Here is a 6,420-nt window from a genome sequence, read left to right as displayed (position 1 = left end):
CTAATATGTGTGGCTATCAACCACTTGAGATACAGCTAGTGTGACTGAATAACTGAATTTTTCATTGTATTTTTTTAATTATAATTAACTTCAATATAAATAACTCTATCTATGTAGTAGCTTCTGTATCAGATAGCACATGTCTTGGATATGTTTTTTTTTAACTGCCAAAGTCTTTTATATTTCAATGTATTTCCTATGGTTTCATAACAACACCTTAACACAGAAATAGCAGGTTGACACATTTATTGTCTTTACCTGAAAAATCTTCATAGAAAAGTGTGGTTTGGTTTAGCTCTCAGAAGCCTGCTCCTGAGCTCTGAGGAACTTGCCTTCTTCTCAGATACCTGATCTTTCTTTTGGGTAAGAGCTATTTGGGGACAGTTCCAACTCTTCTTTTTAACTTCTTTCTTAGGCTTTTTCTTATAAGCTGGATTCTTGCAGGTAGCAGCATGGGCTGTCTTATACATCTCCTCCATCATGTCTGGAATTACATTGTTCTTTATGTACTGAGAGGACTGTTTCTTGTAAGCATCTTCATCTTCTTCCATTGAATAATGCATAGAATCCTCAATGTTCTGACCCATGATGTGCTTCCAATGTAGTTCTGCATTGAATTCCTTGTTTTCTGAATCATAACTAGGGAATCCCTTCGTACTGTGAGAGATAGATGAGCCTCCATCCACAACTCCCTTCAGAGCCCCCCAAATTTTATTTCCAGTGGCAGTATTTGCAAAGTCTGCATCCAAATAGGGGTGAAGGCACTAGATCGACCATCAATACTTTCCACACTGTATTCATCATCTGTTACCTCCACTTGGCTTTCATAGATCTTGTCCACACCAAAACTGGTAGAAGCCTGCAGGACAGCAGCAGACCAGTCCAATATGCTCAGCCAACCTTCACAATAAACTTTGTGCACAGACTACCATATCCCCTTCTATATAGGCATAAGCAATCTGACAAATGATACTCCTGTTAGTTACACAAACTATCATCCTGTGTTTGGGTGTGTTGTACTTACTTTTATCCTGGATTACCAAGCATTTGCAAGCATAGTAACCAGTTTTACCTTCTCATTGTCTTCTAAATTTCACTTGGTATCTCTTGAAATCAGCCTTATTCTTGACAACTTTAACAAACCCTATTCTGTAGGACAGAGACCAGTGTCCATGGCTTACCACAAACCTGCAGGTCCAGAATTGGACTTTACTTTTACATTTTTTTAAACTTCTTTAGAGTAAATATATATATATATATATATATATATATATATATATATATATATTTATATAATTTTCCTACTTGCCAATAATTTCTCATGGCTTATGCAACCATTTGGATCAATTTTTATCTTACTGATGGGGAAAGGATGGGAAACAAATACCCAAATATATTTTAATAAAAATGTGCATTATGTATTGACAAATGTTAAGTGCCAAAGGAAAAAGTAGAACAGGATGGGAGATTGGTAGGGTCAGGTTGTAAAATAGTAGTACAGTAGTGTGATGATTCAGATAGGGTAAATTAGGTTATGTTGAATTAACAAAATCTCGGTGCCATAATAATATAAAATTTATGTCTTACACTACTACTTAAAAAGTGGTTCTTTGGCCATGTTGCTCTACTCATTGTAGTCCATTCAAGATCAAATATAGTGGAGTTTCCTCTTGACTTGTGCTTCCATAATGGAAACAAGAGAGCACAAAAGTGAGAGAAGAGCAAGAAAGAGGCAGATAGTATGCCAGCTCTTAAAGCATTTTCACAGAAGTAACACATAATACACCTTTTTCCATTTCATTAACCAAAGCAAATCATACAGCCATACATTAACCAAAAGGGCTGGAAAGTGTAGAAACTACCAATGTCTCTTATTTTGAACGAATGTACTTATCCTTTCCCCTAAAGAAGCAACTAAATACCCCACCCAGTGTAAGCATGATTTAGTCTCCATATCAACTCTAAATGTGGCTACTTTTGATCCAGAGATCTCAAAATCTAAGAGACATTGATATGTCCTCCATACACCCAATAAATAATTGTAATATAGACACAGATGACTCCAATGAACATTCTCATTCACAAAGGAGGAAACAGAAGACATGAATTAGTAATTGCTTCTCGGTAACTTTTGAATACCATTGGGAAGAGTTTGTGAGTTCATTGTACACCAGCTAAGGAATTTCCTTGATTAAGCCCAGAGTATATTCTTTGGAAGGGACACCCCACTAGTTTTATTATGTGATATCTCAGTATTTAAATTCTGAGGGGTCCTTGTTTTTCCATTATCTTCCCTGGAGTTGGAGAACATCCAATGTAGACACTGGAGAATCACCATCCCTGTGGTGAGCAGCTTCCTAAGCCCAATTTCTATACATAGAGAATTGGAGATCTAAGAGGAAAATAAACTATTTAATGGCCATGGCTCATTGTTTTTGAAGTGTCAATTTTTATTTTAATTCCCATTTTACTTGGATGTTCTTTATTCAGGCAATACAGGCAGACACCTGGTTGTCACGAAGATAAGGACAAACATGCATATCATAATAGGAGTACAGACAGCATCTAAAGACTAAAAACTAAAATAATATTTAGTAAGTTTTGCAGTTCAAAAATTTTAAATAAAGATTTTATTGTATCTCATTAGATATCTGATTAGATACTTGATATATATATAGAGAGAGAGATTAGAAAATCCAAGGAAGCCCATGACTTCTGAGCTAAGTAGATGTAGAGCCAAAATTTAGCTAAGTCATTGGCTTTCAAATGATACATTATTTCATTAGATCACACTGACTCCTACAAGACATGAATGATTCAGAAAAACAAAACAAAATAAAAAACAAACATAATTTACTGATGAGAGCTTAATAAGCAAGCAGAAAGAGCAGACAAAATAAAGAAATGATGCTTTAGATGATCAGAATGAAAATGGCAGTAAAATGTAAATTAAATCATTTGTCAAACAGTCATCTATCCTTTCCAATGTGCCATGCAGTTTGTCAGGAAAAACAAATGCACAAGAAAGGAAATTACTTATATTCATGGAGAATACTTTATCATAAAGCAATGGATGACTTATGTTTTGAAGAATGGTCATACTCTATCAAGTGCTAAAATATTAAAGAACAGAGAAGCCATCTTTCAGTTGATTATATCTAGAAGTCTAGAATATGTGGAGTAAGTGTTAGGAAATTGAGTTTAGGTAGGAGTAAAGAGTAGATAGATATGCAAAATATGGGAAGAACAACTTTTGTTTTTTCAGCTATTACATTGTAGCAGGCCTTTGGATAAATTAACTTTATTTCATAGGAAAGTTGGTAAGTCAAGCTGTGCCAGGGAAATGATAAGATATATTATTGTGTCTGTGAGGTATTTTGCAAAACTTATCCTCCTCCCTGGGATTTAAAATCTACTTAAACTAATCTTTTTCCACTGCAATGAATAATTCATTGACCACACAGAGGGTCATTGTGTTATATACCTTCACTGCTGCCCATTTAAAAGCCATGTGCTCTCTCAGACAAATACCTTATGCTGAACTCCTGGTGATTTTAACAGAAAGCATATTAATTGAATGACTAGCATAATATGTGATTTCATTAAATGGCAACAGTAATTATATGGCTTTTAATTTAGCAGATAGGCATTAGTGACTAATCTAATGAGGTACAAATGACCACATACTAATTCTGCATTTGTTTTATAAGTAGAGATAAGAGCTGGGTTGTCAAGTGCAGAACTCATTTAAATAAAAGAGCTACTACATTCTTGTTAAAAAAAAAAACAAAACTAAAAGCTTTGAAAATTTTCTTTGTACTCTGAAATGAGAATGTTGATAATTTCAGTTGTAAATTTTTATCTCTTTGTATTTCCATTATGCATATTTACAAGAAGAAGAAGTCTCATCGGTTAGGGAGAAAATTGTCTCCTTTCTCCATTCTTACTCTGGGTTTTTCTGATGTAGTAATCATTGAAATTACAATGTAGACCCTTCTTTATCTAATTCCCCTTTCGTTGATTACCTAGCCTAGCAACCTTTAGGTGTCCCATCCACATTTCTCCTTGCCAGAGTCTTTGTATTTACTTCTCTTCCCTGGAATCTACCTCAGGAATGGCTCTATACCAGACATTTCCAACTTAGTGTGTAATTTTCAATGTGCTTCCTCTCCCAGTATAATTCAAATTTTGTATCATCCCCAAAGGATATTTTCATGGCTTCCAAAATAATTTTAGTCCACACTGAACAGGCAGTTAGAGGGACTGAGAAGCATCCTGGTACTCTTGAATACATATCATGTAATAAGCTAGTGCCTCACCATCACCTAACGGATTCTGAAGTTGGCATTTTTTTTTTAATCCATTTGCTTCACTAAGGCTATTCTAAGAGTATTTCCTCCAGTATAATTCTGAAAAGAAGCCCATGTCAGAGATTAGGAGATAATTTCCTTCTACAAACTTCTTTCTTGTATTGAAATAAGTGAAACTCAACATTTAATGAGAATCAACTAACATGATAAGCAGTGGATCCATTACACAGATAAAAGGAAACATTCTCTCAATGAAAAAGAGGCAGCAGATACAAAACAAGGGCTTGCTTTCCTACAGGATAAATATTTTTCTAGTGTTTTGGATATCAGGAAAAGGAACTACCTTACTCATGCTAAGAAGAAATTGATTAGGGAAGTCCCATTCTACAAACGAGGGAATATTTGAACTGGTTCTTCAGTGAGGAAGCTCAACAGTTCAACAAGAAGATTACAGAAGAGATTTCTATGTGCCAGGGCTAACACATGAAATGTTACAGAAATGCAAGTGGTGGAGATCATTTAGTAAATTGTGATTGGTTTGTTGAAGAATATGTGGTACACGACAGTGGAAAGCAACATTGAAATAGTGAGTTGGAACATGTTGTAAAGGGATGCCATAAATACCATATCAATGCCATAAACAAATATCATAAATAACATAGAAAGAACCCAAGTAAGTATCAAAAATACCATATCAATCATAAAAACAAATTCTGTAAATACCATATCAAGGAATACCATAAATACTATGTATTACTCAGTTTCTCTAGGGAAGCAGAACTGACAGGGGATATGGATTATAAGAATTTGTTCATGTGACTGTGGGGATGGGAAAATCTGAATTCCTGTGGGCCAGCCACAAGCTGGTGACACTGATGAAGGTTTTCAGTGAATTCTCCAGGGACGTTGGTTGGCTGAAGGACAGATGGAAAGGTCTTCTTTCCTACTGTTGAAATGATGAATTTTCATCTTAAGGCCTTTAACTGATTGGATGAGACTTCTTTCCTGCTGAAGGCAATCTCCTTAGTTGATTGTAGATGTAATCAAACAAAGGAGAGATCAACTTTTAGATTTTTTAAATCCATGGAATACTCTCACAGTAACAATCAGGCCAGTGCTTGTCTGACAAAACAACTGGACACCAAAATATAGTCAAGTTGACACGTGCACTTAAAAATCACACCATATAAATGCGTGGAATATTGATCTGTGTGGTAGAGACTACACAGAAAGTTTTAGCAAGAACATTCTGTAATCCAAAATGCATTTTAGGCATATCCTTTGACATTAATGTTGAAAATATGCTTGAATAATAAGGCAACAGTGAAATCAGGAAATGATTTAGATTTTTTATTTAGTTCTACATGGTCAAAGGTCAGGAAAATAACCAGCTTAACTTCTTGAAGACGGTTTAGAATGCCTTGAAGCTGCTGGAAAGAACATGAAGGGGTTAAAAGTATTTTAAATCACCAATATACATGTGAAAAAGAAACTTGGCTTAATTTGACATGAAGTAGTATAAAGATCAAACTATTTCCATCAGGAAAGAAATCGACCCTCCATTGTCAATATAAACTATTTTCCACAATATTTTATCACATCAAAATTATAAATAAATTTTTAAATCCAGTAAAGAAGAGCAAATTAAACCTAAATTCAATTTAAATTAAAGCAAGAAGAAAAAGGGAAATTATAAAAATTACAGCAGAAATCAGTGAAACCTGTAAAGGAAATAATAGAAAATAATAAGGAAACCAAGTGTTGGCTTTGTGTAAAGATCAATAAAATTGAGAACACTTAGTCAACCAAAACAAGAAAACAAAGAAGACACGAAGTCCCAATATAAGAAATGAAAGAGGGTATTGCTCCTGATACTATACACAATAAAAATAATAAAGGAATAATATGAACAACTCTGTATCTAAAATTTGATAACTTAGAGGAAATGAACCAATTCCTTTAAAGAAAAACTACCAAAACTCATACAAGAACAAATAGATAGCTTGAGTATCTTGGTACCTATTTTAAGAATTGAACATATAAAATTAATAACCATCCATAAAAGAAGGCACTATGCCCAGATGGTTTCTCCGGCAAATTCCACCAAATA

General features: G+C 34.3%; 1 pseudogene; it reads right to left on the bottom strand.

The window, feature by feature from the left end:
* Nucleotides 1-291: 291 nt before the first annotated feature.
* Nucleotides 292-1,145, bottom strand: LOC119512591 (annotated as a pseudogene).
* Nucleotides 1,146-6,420: the final 5,275 nt, after the last annotated feature.

This window comes from Choloepus didactylus, chromosome 17 (assembly GCF_015220235.1).
Source record: "Choloepus didactylus isolate mChoDid1 chromosome 17, mChoDid1.pri, whole genome shotgun sequence".
Classification (NCBI taxonomy): Eukaryota; Metazoa; Chordata; class Mammalia; order Pilosa; family Megalonychidae; genus Choloepus; species Choloepus didactylus.
This window is presented reverse-complemented; position numbering and strand designations above follow the sequence as displayed.